We start from the raw sequence: 22200 nt of genomic DNA, 5'->3' as shown, positions 1-22200 counted from the left end.
GGGGGGGGGGTGGGCACGAAAAACCTCAGTTCGGTGCAGAGATTGCAAGCCTGGAGGGCTATGAGTTCATTGGTAGCAATGGAAAACAGGTGAGGCAGAGCATGGACGGGGCAAAGCCAAGAGTGCATGGGAGCAAGTTCGGCACATCAGGAAGGAAAGGACGTGGATGTGGCAACCCCACAGCGGGGACAACGGGATGGATTTTAGGGGAACGGGGCAGGGAGCACCGGGACCCCCCCCAAAATGTCTCACGTGCTTCTGAAGTAATGTGCAAGGGGAGTGCGAGGAAGGCACAAGAAATAAGAAACACGCACAGGGTGCATGAGGATGTGTGAGAATAGGCAAGAAGTGCACAAGGGAGACGCAAGGCAAGGTGCAGTTGGTTTGCATGTAACCCCCCAGGACACGCAAGGAATTCCCAAGGAATGCTCAGGAAACAGACGAGGCGTGTGCCACGTGCAAGAGATACACAGGGAATGTGCAAGGAGGTGCAAAGATACACGAGGAATATGCAAGAAATAAGAAAGATATAAGACATAAGCAAGGAATCTGCAAGAAATATGCAAAGATATGCCAGAATATTAAAAATATGCAATAACATACACTGGGAATGTGCAAGCAACATGCAAGAAATACAAAGATACACAAGGATACACAAGAATAAGCAAAGAATATGCATGGAATATGCAGGGAATAAGCAAGAAACACAGAATTTGCAAGGGATAAGGAAGCAAAATGCAAGGATACTCAGGGAATATGCAAGGAATACTGAAGGAATAATGCAAGAAATACTCAGGGAGTAAGCAGGGAGGACAAAAGCAATACACATGGAATGTGCACGGAATATGCAAGAGGTATGCAAGGAATGCACACAGAATATGTGTGGAATGTGCAAGAAATAAGAAAGATGTAAAAAATAAGCACGGAATCTGCAAGAAATATGCAAAGGTATACAGGAATATACAGGAATATTAAGAATATGCAATAACATACACTGAGAATGTGCAAGCAACATGCAAGAAATACAAAGATACACAAGGATATGCAAGATAAGCAAGGAATATGCATGGAATATGCAAGGAATAAGCAAGGAACGCTCAAGGACTATGCAAGGAACAGGGAAGCAAAATGCAAGGATACGCAGGGAACATGCAAGGATTATAGAAGGAATATGCAAGAAATAAGCAGCAAGTAGGGAATACAAACGGAACACACATGGCATATGCAAGAGAGATGCAAGGAATACGTACAAAACACATGTGAAATACACGAGAACTACTCCAGGAAGACCTAAGAAATACTCAAGGAATCCGCAAGAGGCACGCAAGGAATGCAGAGAACACATGCAAGGAGCACACAAGCAGCACGCCCGCAACGCGCAGGGAATCCCGGCAGCGGGGCCGATCCCGCTGTGCAGCTGCCGCCCCGGCCCCGTGGCGAGGACAAATGCAGGCAGCTGTCCCAGGGGGGACATGCAAAGTTAAGGCAGGGACGGGCCCCTGCTGGAACACAGCCGCAGGCTGGGCTGCTGTCAGTCACTGCGACAGCACAGCAGGGGTGGAATCTGCCGCTCAGCCGGCCCCACGATGGGAAAGGAGCTCAGGGAGTGGCCTCCCCCAGCTTTTATCCCAAATCTTCCCCTTAGCAGCAATGTGGGGGCCAGGCTGCAGTGGCACCGAGCCCCCAGGTGGGGTTGGAGAGCACCAAAGTCAACGGTAATTGGGCAAAACCAATGGCGACTGGGCAAAACCAATGGTAACTGGCAAAGACAACGGCAACTGGACAAAACCAATGGCAATTTGGCAAAGCCAACGGCAATTGGGCAAAGCCAATGGCAACTGGGCAAAGCCAATGGGAACTGGGCAAAGGCAACGGCAACTGGGCAAAGCCAATGGGAACTGGGCAAAGCCAACGGCAACTGGACAAAGGCAATGGCAACTGGGCAAAGGCAACGGCAACTGGGCAAAGGCAACGGCAACTGGAAAAAGGCAATGGCAACTGGGCAAAGGCAGTGGCAACTGGGCAAAGGCAGTGGCAACTGGGCAAAGGCAACGGTGGCGCATGTTCTTGCTGACTATAGGAATCAGACTTGTTGTTTCTGATGGGGGCAAATAGGATCGTGTATAACACATATAGGGTCAGCAGATCAATTTAGGGCAGGATCATCCCATCTGGAAGAGAAATGGAACTGGAAAAGCAGCGTGCTGCTTCCAGACTTCCCTTGGGTGAGACAACAAAGTCAACACTCACGAGTAGCACTGGGCAAAACTCGAGTAGAAATTGCATTCAGCCTCCTCAAATTTAGGGGCAAACCAGCTGACTTGAAGGAGGAATTGACCAATTGCAGGACAGACCTAAATAACCTGGAAAGTCAAAAGAAAAAAAAAATAAAAAGAATGGCGGAGATAAGAGCAGTCGGGTCTTTTGGCAATCTGGCAATATAAGGGGAACACTGGAAAGAGGGGCCACTTTTCTACCCAAAAGGACATCAAATGATGAACCAAAGCACTCTCCTGCTTCGCCAGCCCCGCGGAATTCGGGAAAGGAAAGCAGCACAGATTGCCAAGCCCCACAGCGAAGCACGTCACCCACCCGCAGCCACCGGGCAGCTGCAAAGCATCTGCTGCCCCAGCCCCTACGCTGGCAGCGGCAGCGGATTCCTGGGGCTCCGCAGTCACGGCCGTGGGCAGCGCGATGCGAGGAGGAAGGGGGGGCATCAGGACGTCAAAATCTGACAGCTCAAGGTGTGGAAGAGAAATGCAAACCTCTGCGTGCCCCGAAGGAATGGAAATCCCTCCGCTGCTCCTCAGCCCTGGAAGAGTTTAACTCTCATTATCAGCCCACTGGGGAGGTGAGGACGGCACTCAGATCCACTCTGTGGGGCTGGAGGTGCACAGCTCTTGCTAAACACTCCCGTTCACGCCATGCCCTCCATGAAGACGTGGTCCCATCTGCTCCCAGCGCCAACGACGTGGTGCTGGGGCCGCGTTCCTGGAATTGTGGCCGCAGGACCATCTGCTGCACGGCTGCAGGAAGCCTGGGGCAGGGGGAAGGAAGAACGGCAGTGGGACTGTCGCCTCGCGGTCCCTCGGGAAGCTCGTTTAGTGGAATGTGCCAATGGCTCCAACGTGTTTCACGCTCACCAGTTCGTGCCTCTGCCCTCTTTCCCTTCGCACCAAGCACTCTGTGGGCAAAAATGCCATTTTGAGGCCCTCCTGTTTCCAGCCCAGATGGGATTGGTTTGTTTTCCCCTCCTTTCTCCAGTGCTGCAATGGGAGCTGGAAGTCCAACTGGGGAAGGCTTGCCATTGTCACTGCCTTTAAGGACTGACAGTGACAGGACACAAGGGAATGGTTCTAAGCTAAAAAAGGTCCCTTCCAACTCAATCCATGTTATGGTTCTATCATCTTTAAGGACCCTTCCAACTCAACCCACTCCATGGTTCCAATAAGGACCTTCCCAACCCAACTATTCCCTGACTCTATCATCTTTAAGGTCCCTTCCAACTCAACCCATTCCATGGCTCCATTAAGGACCTTTCCAACCCAACCATTCCCTGGCTCTATCATCTTTAAGGACCTTTCCAACCCAACCATTCCCTGGCTCTATCATCTTTAAGGACCTCTGCAACCCAACCCATTCCATGGTTCCATTATGGATCTTTCCAACCCAACNATCTTTAAGGACCTCTGCAACCCAACCCATTCCATGGTTCCATTATGGATCTTTCCAACCCAACCATTCCCTGGCTCTATCATCTTTAAGGACCTTTCCAACCCAACGCACTACATGGTTCCACTAAGGACCTCTCCAACCCAACCATTCCCTGGCTCTATCATCCTTAAGGACCTTTGAAACCCAATCCACTCCCTGGTTCCATTAAAGACCTTTCCAACCCAACCATTCCCTGGTTCTATAACCTTTAAGGACATTTCCAACCCAATCATTCCCTGGCTCTATGACATTGAAAGACCTTTCCAACCCAACCATGGTTCTATAATGCCTTTGAGAGAGCATATGAATGTCAGAGCAGCCATTTCTGGAAGTTCTGCATTCCTCCTGCACGGAACTGTCCTGAATGCTTTGGAGGACTTGCTGCATTATTTCCCATCGGGGAACAGCACCGAAACCTGCCATTACATCCCACTCCCCGGGCTCCGAAGGCGGGCTGCGTGCTGCTGCCCCACTGTGCTATTCGTCAGCAGCCACACACCGACTCCAAAATGACATACAGCAAGCAGCTCGCTTTTGTTCCTCCCCCTCCTGCAAATTCCATGAGAACTCGAGGAAATCAAAGCGCGCCACTTGTTGATTTGGTGCTAAAACAAACGCAAAAAAAACCAACCAGATGGCTTTTTCATCCAGCTGGAGCCATTTGGGGCTGTGAGCACCTTCCCCACATTGCATCGCAGCACGGCAGCCCGGAAAACGAGAGCTGCAGCCCCTGCTATTGCACCTCCCATGCTTGCTCCTGCTCTTGGTTTGCTCCCCGCGGGTGGCTGACATCTCCGCAGAACGCTGCTTTCCTCCCAGAGGGGATCTGCAGTGCTCCATGAGCAGCCTCGATCCGAAAAGTGGAATGAAAAACGCAACGCAAACGTGCTGCAGCGTTCACGATGGGTATTTCTGAAATACAAAGCCTTTGGTGGGCGCAGTTTTGTCACAGAGAGGTGACAGATAAGCAGGGCCCTGTGGCAAAGCTCGTTATCACGCAAGCGATTCGCGTTAACGATGTTTAATTACTTTAATCCACTTAACAACGCGTTTTACTCAGATGAGCCTGACGGATTGCTCCGATAGTGCTCCCTGAGCTGAATGACGCTGGGATCCCTGGTGTTTAACATCCAACACTGGGTTTGTGGAATCACAGAATCGTTACAATTGGAAGATCATCAAGTTCACCCATCAGCCCGTCCCACCACGCCCACCAACCACATCCCACAGCGTCACAGGATCAGAAAATGGTGGAGGTTGGGGGCTCCTTGAGGTCCACCCCTGCTCCAGCAGAGCTGTGCCCAGCCCCATGCCCAGGTGGGGTTGGAGATCCCCAAGAGCAACCCTCGGCCCAATGCTCCATCGCCCGCACAACATTCTCGTTGCTCTAAGTGCTTGGAGAAGGCCTTGGGGGAACCCTTATTGAGACTGGAGGGTCTTCACTCAAACTCTGCTGTGACGTAGGGCATAGGTTATTCATAGAATTGTAGAGTCATGGAATGGTTGGGTTGGAAGGGTCCTCAAAAATTATAGAGCCACAAAATGGTTAGATTGGAAGGGTCCTCAAAGATCAGAAGAACCAAAGAGCCACAGAATGGTTGGGTTGGAAGGGACCTTCAGCAGATGTGACCTCACTCACAGCCTTGGTGCTGAAGGCCACAGTTCTGTGGCAATTATCCTTCACAGAGATTAACTGGGTTAAGCCGTGTTCCCACTGCTGGTTACCCATACAGATGCTGAGTGCTGAGCCTTGTAGGTGAGGAACCTCGTGGGACCTCCTAGTGCAGGCTGCAAGATCCAAGGATCTTTCGGGCTCAGCGTGAGCAATGTAACACAGATTGAGTTTTCTGCTTGGAAATAATCCCGTTTCCCTGCAGCACCTTTCTCAGCCCTCCCATGGGAAGCAGCTCGCCCCTCCTCCCCCTTCCCTACGCCCGCTGGTCATTGTGCTCAATTTTCAGCCAGTGCCGCCACTCTGGTGTGCATGCAGACCCTCATCCCAGCCCTACAATAGCGGGAGTAAACCTACAGGCAAGTGGCGACACCCAGATACCTCGATCCCTGTCTGCAACCCCTCAAAAAGCCAACCAGACGGTAGAATCACTCTGCATAGAGCAATCACAGAACCACTAAGGTTGGAAAAGACCTCCAAGTCGGGTCGGTGGTTGGACCCCATGCCCAATAAACCACATCCCTAAATGATGACTATGGCATCGTATCGTTGAGCTGCACAAAGGGCACCCATACAAGGGGCGTCGTGTCCAGCACAAATCCCAAAGGGAAGCAGTATAACGGCAGCTGAAGGTGTCTTTAATTGCACTACAAAAATGACCACATCCAACCACCTCCATCACCATAAAACACAACCGCAGAGGGTGGAGAATGAGTGGTTTGCTTAAACACTGGGAAAAACAACAACAATTGGTTGCATGGGAATACGAATTGGTATGAAGAAAGCACTTTCCACTTCACGTGAAAAATCATAGGATATCCCAAATTGTAGGGGATCCGTAAGGATCACTGAGTTCAACCTTCAGTGCCACACAGGACACACAAAGCTCCAGCACAACAAAGATAGAAAGCGCTGCTGTGTTTCGTAAAGAATTCATGGTAACATTGCGTAACAGTGCGGGTTTGGGGGTTTCCAAGCTCCATCTGCTCAAAGCCCCCAATGTAATGTCAACAGGGAGTGGAAATCTGGGGCATACTACCTGAACAGTTTGGGGTCTGGGGAGGGAAAGCACGGTAACACTCGTTAGGTAATGGGAAGTGAAGAAGATGCACAAGAAGGAAGCACTGAGGGTAAGGAACCGTAGAACCACTGAATCACAGAATATCATGAATATCACAAGGGACCCACAGGGATCACAGACTCCATCCCCCAGCCCCACACAGGACCACCCAAATCCGATGTCTGAGCGCAGTGCCCAAATGCTCCTCGAGCTCTGTCAGCTTGGGGTTGTGCCCACCGCTTACCACCACAGCTGTGCCCAGAAAGCGGAAAACAGCATTTTGTCTGTAATCCCATTACCGTCAGAAAAGACCCCTGAGATCCCCAAGTCCAACCCCAGCCCATCCCCACCATGCCCACTAAGACCTCTCCTCTTTGTGGTTCGTCACCACACACAGAAAGCAGAGAACCCAGCTGTGCTCGTGTCCCCGTGGGATCCACCACTGGTTTTCCTGTGAAAATGCGGACACAAAGCGGTCTTATGCACGTGACATCCCATGATGAGTGTTTTTTTGCCATTTTAAGAGGGGGAACGCAAAGCAGAGCACTACCCAGAAAGGCCCTCTAGGCTCACACTGCCCCAACCTATGGGAAAAACCTCAGCAGCCACAAGGGACCGCAGAGCAGCATTTTTATGGAAATACAGGAAGGTGAGCTATCCTGCATTAGAAACAAGTCTCCACATAGCAGAATGCCCTTCCCGGAGTTATTTGGGGTTGGGTTTTTTTTGATTATACCTCTCTCTGGTTGGGCACCACACGTGTAAGAGGACAGAGACAACGTAGTAATTCCTGGAAGATGACAGAGGGGAGCGAAGTGGACGGATGGAAGTGGATAGATGTGGTTCTCATTCCTGTGAATGCAACGAAACCAGAGAAGACGTTCATTATCACTGCACTAAGCACGTCGGAACACACCTATTAAGGGATCTCAGCGTGTCTTGAGGCAGTACCAGCGCTTCTTCCCACTCCCACGTAGCTTTCCTGCCACACATAACTCTGTTCAGCACTGCTTCCTACAGAGCTGGAGGTTCTCAGGGTGCTTCAGCTCACCTACACGATGCCAGACCTGTCCCCAAACCCTTCAGCAGTCAGCACACCCCAAGGGAAAGGGGAGACCCCAAAGGGAAAGAGGAAACCCCAAGGGGAAAGGGGAAACCCCAAGGGGAAAGGGGAAACCCCAAGGGAAAGAGGAGACTCCAAGGGGAAAAAGGAAACCCCAAGGGGAAAGGGAAGACCTCAAGAGGAGAGGGGAGACCCCAAGGGGAAAGGGGAGACTCCAAGGGGAAAGAGGAGACCAAGCACTGGGTTCTCCCAACTTTGCTGCACCACTTGTCAGCCCTCCCAGTGAGGGCGATGGAGTACAGGCACCCAAAGAGGTTGTGGGGTCTTCTCCTTTGAGATCTCCAAACCCATCAGGACATGGTCATGGGCAACCTGGTCTTGGTGGCCCTGCTGGAGCAGGGATGGACTCAACGACCCCTTCCAACTGCCCCCGTTCTGTGATCCCACTCCTCACGTCCCCATATGAAGCCGCAGTACGGCCCATCCCAACGCCGCACCCGGTACCGGAGCAAAGTCGGCCTTGTTACTACTGACACTGCAGGAGAAGAAACTGGGTTAAACCACATCTCAGAGGAACACGGCAAGCAGCTGCCAGAGAAATGAATATTTAAGAAGCCATCTCACGTGCCACAACTGAAAAGCTGAAATTCATCTCAGCCCGAAAGCGTAACATCAGCCCTCAGACTTCCGTGAAGTCAATGGCAAAATGGAAATCCTGCAGCTCAAGGGGATTTTCTTAGCAGCACACTTCATTTTAGAATTTCCTAATGGAAAGCTTGACAAAAATCCACCCTCCAGCCCCAAAATTGGAGTTTCTAGCTGAACAATTCTAGCCTCGGTGCTCATATCCACCGCTCGCTTTGATCCTCATCATTATGCCAAGATCAGACTGGCGCTCCCCACAGCCACCAGCATGGCCAAGGCTAACGCGACCCACGTTCCACGAGCTCCTGTTAACGGACCCCATGCTCCCTAAATCCTCACCACAGCCTTCTTCCAGCCAACACGTTGGCTTTCCCCAATGTTGGCTTGCCAGGACAGCCACCCAGGCCTTCCTGCTTGACCCTTTAATACATTATCACAATATTAAGCGTTACCCAGATCTCCCGATGCCCCTCGTTTCCAAGATGATGCATTCCCACACTTATTTGCCACAAGACACCTGAATTTTTCAGTGAGCTTTACCCCCTGCTTCCATCTCCCAAACAGCAGCGGCCTGGATTGCACTCGAAGGAAGCTGAACTCACCGGGTGCATCCTTTGCATCAATTAACAGCCCACGCTGCGGTGAGGAACGAGTCCTAGACAGGTTGGAAGCCACGAAGCTCACTGCTCATCAGCAGTTTCTCCCTCTGCCACGCTGATCTCCTGACTCACTATCTAATTGATAACTCTGTCCTATCATTTTCCCCTTCTTCATCACCACTGTAATTACTGCAGCTATTTGTCTTCCCCATCAGGCAGCCTCTCATTGCCGCAGCCTTCTCTTTCCAAGCTTTTACAGCGTTTCCTTGCTCGCGCCGTCCCAGTGGAAACCCACCCAACTCATTGCTCGTTGGGTTTGGCCAATGACCGCCACCAACCCGTGACCACCCAGCCCTCCGCAGCCCCTGTGCTCCCCAAGGACTGGAAGCAGACAGCGTTCCCAGGGACCAGCGGCCTAATTAACACGCCAGGTAGATATCCCAAGGATAGCAAGGCGCCTGCGGCACACCCTCAGAGACGAGGACGGGGTGGGTGCCTTCCTCGGCGCCGGTTCCCACGTCAGGAGCAGATCGGCACACACTCCTTCAGGACATTTCCCCACCGCGCTGGGTCCAAGCGACCCCCGTTTGCTGCCAGCCTCCTTAGATTTGCTACGGCAATGGGCGTCCCTATGGAGCGGGTTGGAACCCATACGGCAAATCCAGCTGCACCCAAAGCCCCGAGAGATTTTCATTACGTTATCATTACACCTCACCACCCCAAAGCTCCCATCGGGGAATAGGGGCGGAGGCAGCGTTTTTCTGGCTCCCAGCCTCACCCATGGGACTAATTCGTATCCCGTAAGCACCACACCCCTAATTACAACAGACTAAGCGAGCACAAAAGCTCTTTGGTCTCGAAAGTTTGACTCGTATTTCCCTCCCCCCCCTACGAATTTACATCCTGCGGCATGCCCATTAAACCCATGTTTTTAATTACAGCATCAAAAAACTTCTTGATTAGAGTACAAAAAAAAAATAAATAAAACAAGGCAAAACACTGGCTCTGAAATCAGAGCACACAAAGAGCTCATCCCCCCGAGCTTGGCAGCTCAGCAAGAAAGCATTTCTGACCCAAGTGCAGGGTGCCATGTCCCAGGTGGCAACAGGCACAAGGGACTGGGCACAGCAGGGATGGGTCAACAGCTGGACCTGGTGGTCTTGGAGGTCTTCTCCAAATTTAATGATTCTATGGGTGGGTGTGGTGGGGATGGGCTGGCGTTGGACTTGGTGATTTTGGAGAGCTCTTCCAACCTTAATGATTCTATGACCCTAGGAGTGGGCATGGTGGGGAGGGGCTGGCGCTGGACTTGATCATCTTAGAGGTCTTGACCAACCTTAATAACTCTATGATACAAGAGCGATGATCACCCTATTAATCAGGATAAATGAGGGCAGAGCACACTGAGTCACGCTGGGTAGGACGAGGGCTCACCGGGGCCATGCAGATCACGCGTGCCATGCTCAGGCACCATCCAGCGTGCACCGGGTTTGTTCCGAGCACTGTCTGCACAGGGAACAGAGGCTGCAGTGTTCCCTGCAGCCCTCTGAGCACTTGCATGCAGTCACAGTGGGATGGAAAAGAGCAATTAAGAGCAAGCCTGTCCCCTTGCCAACAAACCCTTGCTCTCAATAGCCCTTCACCACCACTCAGTTGTTGTATGGAAGGGTCGGTCACGCGGGCATGGGCACACAGAGCAGCATGCAGCGCTCTGTTACTTTGCGGTAAGCACAAAACCCAGAGCCAGAAGCTGAGGAAAACACTGCAGGAGCCCTCTGAAAGCAGAGGGTCAGCAGCAGCAGCAAACAACACGTGGTCTGCAAGAGCTGAAACAAAGCCCCAGAGCTTTTAGGGCAGCCTCGGAGCTGCCTCCTCTTCCCCAAGGCTTCATTAATTGGGGCTCCTAAAGGCAAGGGGTTGTGCTTTTTTTGGTGGAATTTTTTTTTGTCCCATGTAAAATTTGCCATCTACCCACTTGCAAACCTGTTGATAATACGCCCAGTGCAAGAACATGAACAATAAGCCCCATACAGAGCAATTATCAGCAGGGGCAGCGCTGCTGCTGTACTCACAGAGCCCTAATCCCCGAGGTTTAAGACCTGCCTGAGATCCACCTGATTTCAGGAAAAAAAATAAAAAGGAAATTAAAAAAGGGGAGCTTGACCTTACCGTGTATTAGGTTTGAACTTGCAGCTGCAGCAGATGGCTTGCAAAAGGGATGGAGAAAGAGGGTCTGATCATAAAAGGGAGAGAAAAACAACCTGACACCAGGAAGGCTGGGGAGGGAAATGGTTTTAAGATAAAAGAGGGGAGATTTGGATTAGGTGTTAGGAGGAAATTTTTCATTCTGAGGCTGGTATGGCTCAGAGAAACACTGAGTGCCCCATCCCTAGGTGCTCAAGGCAAAGCTGGATGGAGTTTGGGCAACCTGATTTGGTAGGTGGCAACCAGCATACAGCAGAAGTGTGGCTGGGGGGCTTGGGGTCCCTTCCAACCCAACCATTCTACAGCTCTATGATCTTTAAGGACCCTCCCAACCCCATCATTCCACTGTTCCATGATCTTTAAGGACCCTCACAACCCAACCATTCCATGATCTTTAAGGATCCTTCCAACTCAACCATTCCATGGCTCTGTGATCTTTAAGGACCCTTCCAATCCAACCATTCCATTGCTCTATGATCTTTGAGGATCCTTCCAGCCCAACCCATCCTCTGGTTTCTATGATCCTTAAAGATCCTTCCAAAAAGCACTCAGCTTTTGGAAAGATTTGAATGGCCACAGTGCAACCAACACAGGATCTTAGCTTCAAACCCTACATGTGTAATACGTGGGGCAAGTGGTCACAGTTTGGCACCATAAAACAGATTTTTCATGCCCCGTGCTGTTCTCTCCCTGACGCCATCTTCTGCCCCAAAATTTTCCCGAGTAACAATTTATCTGGAGTAGTTTACTATTAGAGTGAAATTATAACACGGATTTGGAACGTAATGATTCTCCCCGTGAGAAGTGCCTATTCCATCAATGAGTTATTCTCTGCTGAAATAATCTTATTTTTTCAAGTCAGATGCACAGAGGGGTACTTACAACCACCACCACCCAGTGACTGCACAACCAGTTCCATTTTTCATGGAATCACAGAACACTTTGGGTTGGAGTAGACTTTGAAGTCCATCCAGTTCCAATCCCAATACCATGGGCTCATTCTGAGGCACATTTCCTGCTACGGGAAGCACCTGGGGGCATTTCAATAGCTCCCAATGCAAGGAGATGAGTTTGTCTCATTCTACACAGCCCCAACTGCCCACCCCAACCACCTCTTGGTTGCCCACCCCAACCACCTCTCGGTTGCCCACCCTTTCCATATCTCGGCTCACATCTCAGATCTTGCAGCTTCTCCTGCACAGCAGAATTCAGGAAAGCATTGTCTACCTTGCCAGGTTTTGCAGAGATTTATTTTAATTGGGCTTTGCTGAGGCCAGATGACTTATTATCACTTGAGGACAAGCGCTGAGCTAACACTGGGAAGCCCTGTTGTGTTTCCAGCCCCATTTCCATCCCACCACGTGGCCCCGAATAACGTCTCTGCCTCCGGAACCACACCACTGGGAGAGCACTGACCTACTTGGCAGCAGCGCCAAGAGCCCTCGCTCTTTTTTTTTTTTTTTTTCCTCCTTTTTAATGATTTAAGACAACTCAAATGTAAGGCTCTAGGGAAAAGGGAATTCCACAAAGTCATTAACGGGACGCCAGGGGGACAGCTTGCGAGCCAGTGATCAGCGCTGTTCCTGTAAGCCTAAATCCCTCCACCAATTTGCCAAGAGCCTCATCAAACAAATTTTACGTCAGGCTTTGACAGCTGACAGATTGAAGCCTGTAGGCAAGGAGAGGGCTCCCAAAGAAAGGAGTTAATGCAACCAGCAGCAAAGGGGATGGATGCCAGCCAGCCAACGAGGCACGAACGTTGGGGAAAGTGGATGTCTGTCTTCTCAGCTCGAGGTCTCTCATCCTTGGTTTCCACATCTCAAGCTGAAGCATCGAGATGCTTCCAAGAATGCTTCAAGTGCAATAAACACAGCTTGTTCCTTGATGCAGCCACCACAAAATGGGCCCAGCACAGAGGAGAGCCCTGGGGTAAGAAAAGGGAGCGAAACCCAAAGGCTGCTCCTCCTTGGTCTGCCCAAGCACAGACTGAAAAAAGTATCACAATGAGAGAGAAGTTGTGAATCAATAATCACAGAGTCATCTAGGTTGGAAAAAAAAAAGGAATCTGTCTGCCCAGAGAAGCTGTGGATGCCCCATCCCTGGAGGGGCTCAAGGCCAGGTTGGATGGGGCTGAGGCAGCCAGGTCAATGGGAAGTGACCCTGCCCATGGCAGGGGTTGGGGCTGGGTGGGCTTTAAGGTCCCTTCCAACCCAAACCTTTCTGGGATCCTTTGAAAAGACCTTCACGATGATCAATCCAATCACAAAAATCATAAAATCGTCTAGATGGGAAAAAATGTTCAAGATGTTTAAGTCCAACCACCAACCCAAGCCCCATCACCAAACCACATCCCTTAGGGCCACATCCACACACCTCTTGAATACCTCCAGGGATGGGGACCCCACTGATGCCCTGGGCAGCCCACCTCAATGCTTCCCCCCAATGTAGGGCTTCACGATGCCCTGCTGCTCCTTTGCCCAAACCAGAGCTTGTCCCATGCAGGTTTAGCTTCTCCCCATCCCATCTGCCATGCAACGCACTGACCAGGGCTTGCAGCACGTGATCGCTGCCCCTTGTCCCACACATTGAGTGCCTGAGTCTTGTGAAAAGCCGTTGTACAAGGGTTTCATTGTTCCCACGTCACCGGGGCAGGCAAAGGCTCCCAGCTCATCGCTGGTGCCCACGTAGGGACCTTTTAAAGACCAACCCTGTTCTGGAGGATGGCGTGGAGCTCATGCTCTCGTGGCTGTGCACATTGAGCTGAACACCTGCCTGAGGGGCACTGATGATTTCATAGAATTATACCATAGAATGGCTTGGGTTGGAAGAAACCTTAAAGATCATGAATCACAGAATTACAGAATGGTTTGGGTTGGAAGGGACCTTGAAGCCCACCCAGTCCAAACAAGTGGGCAAGGACACCTCCCATTGACCAGTTGCCCAAAGAACATCCAATACGGCCACTGAAGTCGCAAAGCCTGATCTCTGCAGTGGGAAGAGGCTCTCCCTTCATTCACCATTCTACTCGGCTATAAAACAACATCATCCCCTCTGGCACAGTGCGAGGCTGTCACCAGAGCCTCTCCAGATGAAGGTCAGAACATGGTTCAGGGTGACTCCGTCTGTGAGCTGAAACAAGGAGCACCACAGTCAGGGGGATGGAGCCTTCGCTGATAAATAAAGCAACATCGGAACTTCAGCCCTCTGAGAAAGGTCGACTGTCATCCAGTATTCCCATCCAGCCCTACCCAGCTCAAGGCTACAGCAGCAGAGGTGGGGAGGGACTCACAGCTGAACTCAGCCTCCGCCTGCAAGGCAGGCGCGCGCTCCTCGACCCACTTCTATCTCAGAGACGGCAGCTGCCTTGCTCACCTCTTCCACATCCCTTATCATCAGTGCATCACATGGCCACCTGATGGGCCAGAACCCCACAGAACTCACAAATAAATACACTGTTCTCTGGGGGACGACTTTTTTTTTTTAACAGATATCATAGAAGGTTGGAAAAGACCTCTAAGATCATCAAGTCCAACCACTGACTCATTCCCACTCATAGAATCATTAAGGTTGGTGAAGACCTCCAAGATCACCCGGTCCAACTGTTGACCCCTCCCCACCATGGCCACCCATAGAACTGTAAGGGCTGGAAAAGACTTCTGAGTTCAATCTCAACCCCAACCCATCCCACCATGCCCACTGACCATGGCCCCAAGTGCCACATGTCCACAGTTCTTGAGCACCTCCAGGGACAGTGTCTCCATCACCTCCCTGGGCAGTTGCTCCAATGCATCACCACTCTTTTGGAGAAGAAATTTCTTCCCATATCCAATCTGACCCCCCTGGCACAACATGAAGCCATCACTTCTTGCCCTATCACCACTACTCGGTAGCAGTGGCCGACCCGCACCGCAGCACACCCTCGTTGCAGGGAGCTGGAGGGGGCAAAGAGGTCTCCCCCTGAGCCTCCTCTTCTCCAGACCGAACCACACCAGCTCCCTCAGCTGCTCCCCACAGCTCCGCTGCTCTTCGTTGCCAAGCCATGTCCTCCAATCTGGAATTCAGCTGACACATCCCCAGCTCCCTGACGTCTCTGCAATCAGCTGCAGACAGCTGACTTGCACTCGGACAAGCACTGCTATATTTGCACTCGCCTCTGCTTCGCTATTCAGCATTATTCATCTTCTTGGAGAGTGCTGTCCTTCACCCTGGAACTCAAAGCCCCGCCGACGCTGGATCCGTTCTGCAGGATGGGGTCGGCACTTGGCAATTTCCTGCTCTTTCATCTTGTGCAAAAAAAAAAAAAAAAAAAAGGATCTCAGCCTCCATGGCCACTTACCATCCCACAGCCAAGCGCAGCGCCGTGTGATTAGTTTGCTGCAGGAAACCGGGCGCTCGGTGGGAATCTGATGAACAAGCCAAGATCTCTTGGGAGAACGTTCATCCCGTGCACAATGCTGCAGTGCCACGGCCACAAAGCTATTTCGAGGCAAGGATGCTAATTGCTGCCTTTCCTACACTAACACACATGTGAAGATCACAGGTGCAGCTAAAGGGAAAAATGCTTTTTGCTTGAAAACTGCTGGGTTTGGAGAGTCAGTCCTCCAAGGAGTGCAAAGAGGGATCCAACATGAAATCCCATAGGGTGGCATTACAAAACCAAGCACAGCTCCAGATTCGCTCTGCCTGGGATACAGTGGATCCAACATGAAATCCCACAGCTTGGCTAGACCAGGGATATACCAACCCCCCGTGAATCAAACGCTGGAAATCCCACCTTTTGGCATTGCATGCCCAAGCACAGCACTAAACCCAAAGCCCGGTTTTTGTTTCTGTCGATAGTCGCTACGTGTCCAGGGTCGCAGTGGCAGTCCGCTTGGCTGTGGGCTGAACTATTGGAGCACAGCTGTCTGCACCGGAATCCTTCCCCACTTTGGATCACTCATAGCATCTTACCTGGCTGCTTGATTGCCAGGGAAGATACCCGCTGCACAGCCCATGCCTTCAGACCCAAAGCCCTGAGAGCAGATGTGGGGCAGAGATACACTGCATTTCCCTCAGCTCTCTGGGTGCAGCCATTGCCCACCAGTTGTGCAAGGAACTGGTGCTGCTTCCCCTGTACAAACAGACTGCCACTGGAAAAGTCCACGAGAAATCACAGATTGATATTAATTAAAAAAAAAAAAAAAGAAAGCATGACTTGGAACCCAGTGACACATCGATTTGCTCACTCATCGGCTAAAAACAGACCTTTTTTTTTCTTTTTTAAGATAAGAAACACTAGGTATCAACATAGCATCACAGCATCGTTAAGGTTGGAGAAGAGCTCTCAGATCACCAAGTCCAACTCAAACCCATCCTTACCAACCACGTCCCTCAGTGCCACATCTCCACAATCCTTGGATGCCTGCAGGGACGGTGACTCTACCACCTGACTGCTCTTTCGGGGAAGAAATTTTTCCTAATATCCAATCTGACCTCCCCTCCACCTGCTAGAGCCAACCAAAAAGACGTAACTCGCAGATGGCACAAGCTCTCCCAGTCCAGCCATACCAGAATACCAACTGAATCAAAGAATGGGTCGGAACTGCTTCCAAACCTTTCATAGATTGATTTGAACGAAGGCAAGAAAGATTCTGGTGAGCATCCAGCAAAGATCCAATCCATCTGGAGAACATCGGGATTTGATGGCTGGACTTGATGATCTTGGAGGTCTTCTCCAACCTTAATTTTTCCATGAGTGGGCATGGTGAGGATGGGTTGACAGATGGAATTTAACGATCTTGGAGGTCCTTTCCAACCTAAATGATTCTATGATATTTTTTCCTGCAGAAGCCTGAGTCTCCTTATAGACTTCTCCCCAAGAACTGTACTTGTTGCCGCAAAACCCAAACACCTCTGAGGGGTTTTGCTCCTGAACCACCTTTGGCTTAGCACGCTTGAACTCAACCATAAAAGCCAAGTGGGAGCTGTTCACCTTCTTCCCTTTCACATCAGATTTACCACACAGGACTGCTGGTAGGAGAGCACACCCAAATGGAGAAGATTTTGCTCGTGCCCTCCCCATGACATACTGTGAGCTCTGCTGGCTGCACAGCATCGCTCTCCGCAGAAATCCTGAGCAAAAAAACCCAACATATTCACAGATGGCGCAGCCCCTGAGGAAAACGATCTTTTATTAACACCCATAATGGCGTCACCAAGTGCATCCTTCAGGTTTTATTATGCACAACCGCATCACGCTGCCCCACCGTGGGGGCTGGCTGCCCCGCTGCTGCCTTTACCACTTCTGTCACTTTATTTCCAGTTTAGCAATGGGAATTAAATGCAGTCTGTGTGCTGAGTGGGGAGAAGCAAAGAGAAGGAGCTGAAAAGCGTTGGGTTGGAGACGCAGGAGGAGCTGATGGACATTGGGTTGGAGAGGAGACCGACAAAGGGCTTGGTATGAGCACCACTGAGGTTTTTGGGGGGCTGAGCGTGCCCCACTCCCTCTACAGGGCTGTGCATACACACACAGCTCTTACTTATCCAGCATGTTCTGTTTTAAATCCTAAGGAAGCCCCTGGTTCTTGACCAAAGCTTAGGCCCTACATCGCACAAGCAGAATTCATTCCCAGCAAACCCAGGTGCTTTGGTTGAGCTCAGCAATGAAAGCAAGCAGCCCTCATTCTGCCGAAGCAGGAAAATCCTCCCAGCGGCGTTTGACAGCGCGCCTCCGGTCGCACGCAGCTGCTTCAGCAACCATGATGCTATCAGGGATCCCCGCCTGCATGGAGGGGTTGTGTTACCCTCATCTCTGCAATTAACAGCGCCATGCCAACCCCTGGTCCTTAAATGAACTTCATTCCAGCCCCGGCATCTCAGTGAGCCATCCCACCCCAATTTTGGTGGCTCAGCAGACGGTTGCCAGCCCCTATCCACCAGCGGGGCAGCTCCAGCAGCCCAGCAAGCTACAGATGTGTTTGGATGCAATAAATCCCTTGAAAGAAAGAAAAAAACCAACAACTTTGGCTGGAAGCTAATCTTCTTTGATAAGAATCAGCGTGGGAACTGGAAGCTCCAGTAACAATGAGTCAAAGCCTATTTATACAAGGAATCCACGCCAGAGATCCAGAGAACGCACGGGAGAGACACTTGAAAGCATGCACTGAGAAAATACCCACTAATGCTCTCGTTTTGTTGAATGAAGATTGGGAAAACAGAGTTGGAATGCTTCCACAGACCTCTGTCTGGAACATGATGCTGCTAGAAACACTGAACTGAGGCTTTTGGGTCATGGTGGGGATGGGTTGACAGTTGGACTTGGTGGTCTTGGAGGCCTGCTCCAATCTCAATGATTCTGTGAGTGGGCATGGTGGGGATGGGTTGACAGTTGGACTGGAGGATCTAAGTGGTCTCTTCCAACTTCTTGATTCTATTCTGTGATCCTAAGAAGCCCGTGATGGTGACACATAGAAGCTCTGCAGCCTGGGGTCCCACCAAGGCTTTGCCATGCACTTTGGCAAGCCCCTGGCTCTCACTGCTTCATGGCCATTCCTACACTGAATGGCAGCGACATTCCCCTCCCACCACCCTCGGGACACGGGATCAGGTTGAAAACAGCCAACCAGGCCTCCTAAGCGAAAGGCAGAGCAAGGCAGGACACTGCTTATGAGCAGATGGAAGTCAGAATCTGATGGTGGGCGTTAGGAAATAGAAAACCAGAAGGAAAGAGAATAAGCATTTCTGACTCGGTTGAGCAGGTGCAAGCCAGTAGATTGAGCATTAAAAAGGAAAAGCGGTGACAGTATTGTGTTTCTACATAGAATCATTAAGGCCCAGCAAGACCTCCAAGATCACCAGTTCCAACCCCAGCCCATCACCACCATGCCTGTTAACCATGACCCTCAGTGCTGCATCGCCACATTTGATTGAACACAACCAAGTGGTTGGGAGTTTTCTTCCAAAACTGGGGATTTGGTGTGACCTGGAGTGAGCAGTCCTCAGTGCCCTTCTGGTCAGCACGTGCTGGCACAAACAAGCTTGAAGACCACAGAACCATGGAATATCCTGAGTTGGAAAGGATCCACAAAGATCACGGAATCCAGCTCCTGGCTCCACGCAGGACCTGAAACCCAAACTCTCTGTCTGAGTACATTGTCCCAGTGCTCCCTGAGCTGCCAGCACCCACCATCCTCTGGTGAAGACCCTTTTCCACCTCTGTCCCCAGCAGGCACCATCTCCAGCCACACAGATGCCCTTGCTGCTGTCTTATGCTATCACAGAGCTTTCTGAAATGAGAAAACCCACCCAGAAACTACAGCCTGTTGGACCAGCCACCGGAATCGCCTCAAAGGTCTTGCCTTTGGCTTCGCTGCTTTGCTTAGGCTTCCTCTGCCCACACAAGTCCCTTCTCCCCTGTCATTTCTTCTTCCCCCAGGTAGATTTACCAAGGGGAGTGTTGCCGAGAACACAACAGCTGCCACAATTACGTTAATCATTTCTCTTGGTCCAACTCCACTTTCTCACAACTCTCTATCTAAGCCATCGTTCTCTCAAGCTCTCCACAACATCTGAGATGTTTCACACCGAACCCCACCCCCATCCACATCCATCGCTGACTCTGCTGTCAGCAGCTCTTTAAATCACAGAATGATTGGAAAAGACTTCCAAGACCATCAAAGTCCAACTGTCAACCCATCCCCACCATGCTCGCCCACAAAATCATGGAATCATTCAGGTTGCAAAAGACCTCCATGATCATTGAGTCCAAACACCAACCTATCCCCACCACGCTCGCTCATAGAACTGTGGAATCATTAAGGTTGGAAAAGACTTCCAAGGCCACTGAGCCCAATGGCCAACCCATCCCCACCAAGCCCACTACCTACTGGATGTTATGAGCTATTCTATTTTTCCTTTTAGGAGTAGATCACCTCAAACTAAGATATTGCACCTGATGAGACAACCAAGTCCTCTACTCAAGCGATCCTCGATACCCAGAATATTTTGGGACTCCCTAGAGTTCAGCATGAGCCTTCAAATTTAATTACCGAGAGCACTAAGCTGGAAATGGATTTCCACCACTTGGATTTCTGCACCTCAGACCAGATTTTCAGCAGTTACCCGCAGGACCCAAAGGTTTTCTGCATCTTGAAGTAGGCAGTGACTCCCACAACGTACCCAAGCAGAGATGACACACAGCCCCATCCTTTGGGAACAAGCATTCGCTTGGAACCACTTTCCCTCTTTCCAGGCTGTTATTTAAAAGTCAAACATCAGCCCAGATGAGAGATGTCAGCCATAGAGGGCTGAGCTCTCTTATCACCCATCCGGGCTCGCGACTCCGGCAAAGCAAAGGTCATCGCAGAAATTCTCTATACAAAGAGAAGAGACTTTTATGAGCTGCAAAGGTCATATGTAACGAGCACAGCCGAGCCAGTGCTTCTGAGCACTTCTCGATCCCTTTACACTCCAGATGTGGACACAGGAATTACCTTTTATGACACGTGAGCATGCTTTCTTCTGTTTTAAAACCAATCTCCACCTGAATTTTAGGTATTTTTGACAAGCCCCCATCCTGCCGTAAATCAGTTCCAACCACTAAAGACCCATCTCGCTATCCAGTAGCAATGTCTTTGATGTTCTGTTATTCCTCCAAAGCCTCACCTCTCTTTTTGATCAACAAATACACCAGAGGCGAGACCACGTGCTTCAGGGCAGGAAATCCCTCCTCAAGCCTAAAATATGAGTTGTATCAGGAGCTGGACTCGACAATGCCATCCAACTTGCGATATTCTACGACTGGATGATCTTTAAAGCCAAAAATACATTGAAAGACCTAAACTGGAGCTGGACTTGATGATCTTTGCAGGTTTTTTCTAACTGAACAACATTAAGTGTTCTAATTATTGATAATTCCAGGAGCCTGCAAGACGACGTACTGTTTAGGCTTATTTAGGCTCAAAAGAAAACCTCTTTTAGGCACGCTTCCCTCTGTTTTGGCTTGGGATGCTGCTGTTTACCTCTGTTTCACGCCAGGAATCCACAAATGCTTCTCCCACCCCACCCCAATGCCAGGAATGGCAAAAGGTCTCCAAGGAATTAACAGGAAATGGGGCTTGAACTCAGCAGCAAAACTGAAATAATCAGATCCGAGCTCTGCACCAACACTTACTGTGAACTTAAACTCACCCTGGACATTACATTCCTAAGCGATTGTTATTTTGGTGCTGCAGCATTTCCATCCTTGCAAGAGGAAAAGCAAGCCAGCCCTCCGCAGTGCTGTTCTTTTCATCTCTGCACTCAGCTTCTCCTCTCCCCGACCTCCTCCTGAGCAATTCATAGCAATTGGTATTGGACAATGATCTTGAACCACGGTACAGCCAACGAGATGACATCTGGGGCTCAAAAATGGAAAAGAGTCCTTGTATGACTGTGAAAATACGATGGGAACCAAATTTAGATCTTGCCAATGAGGTCTTTTGTTGTTTGTTTGGGCAGTTTTTATGTTGAAAAATAAAAGAATCGGGTAAGATGAGAAGATTGGGGGTTGGAACTGGATAATCTTTAAGGTGCCTTCCAACCCAACCATCCCATGGCTCTATCATCTTTAAGGACCCTTCCAACCCAACCATTCCACAGCTCTGTGACCTTTAAGGACCATTCCAACCTATCCTATGGCTCTATGATCTTTAAGGACCTTTCCAATTCAACCACCCCATAGCACTATGATCTTTAGGAACCCTCCCAGCCCAATCATCCTATGGCTCTATGACCTTTGAGGTTAATTCCAATTCAACATGTTCTATGTTCCTACAATTCTACATCTGGACAATTATAAGTCTATTTCTAAATCCCAGATCCATTAATTCTGTTGTTCCTCCTCAACAACCAAACACAGCATAAATAATTTCCTTATTTTAAAGGTAACTTCACTTTCTATGGGTTTGCAATTATTTTGTCTCACCTCAACGGCATTCGATTTTACCGACGAGATTAGAGATCACTTTATCTTGCGATTAGCCATAGGAAGTCGTGCAGCAGTTCCCTGAGACAGTAATGAAGAGTATTACTTACAACCCTACACTCAGCAGGGGAGTTGAAACTAGATGATCTTTGAGGTCCTTTTCAGCCCAGGCCATTCTATGATTCTACGATACTTTCCCATTTAAAGGGGAATTGCATGAGGTGAGCACTGCACTCACATTTCCCCCTCAGCAGACACCCAGCACCATCCCATCCATAAAGGAAGGAGTGAAGCCAG

General features: G+C 50.2%; 1 protein-coding gene across 5 annotated transcripts in view; it reads right to left on the bottom strand.

Annotated features, from left to right (window-relative positions):
- Positions 1 to 22200, bottom strand: part of ARHGAP39 (Rho GTPase activating protein 39) — an 80867-nt gene that overhangs the window by 30949 nt on the left and 27718 nt on the right. Inside the window, exon 2 of one of the 5 annotated variants that reach the window (XM_021387505.1) lies at positions 7183 to 7298. The exons of the other annotated variants lie outside the window; for them this stretch is intronic. The gene's annotated coding sequence lies outside the window, so the exon portion shown is untranslated. The remainder of the gene's footprint in view (positions 1 to 7182; positions 7299 to 22200) is intronic. 5 annotated transcript variants of the gene reach the window in all.

The sequence above is a fragment of the Numida meleagris genome, chromosome 2 (genome assembly GCF_002078875.1).
Source record: "Numida meleagris isolate 19003 breed g44 Domestic line chromosome 2, NumMel1.0, whole genome shotgun sequence".
Lineage (NCBI taxonomy): Eukaryota > Metazoa > Chordata > Aves > Galliformes > Numididae > Numida > Numida meleagris.
This window is presented reverse-complemented; position numbering and strand designations above follow the sequence as displayed.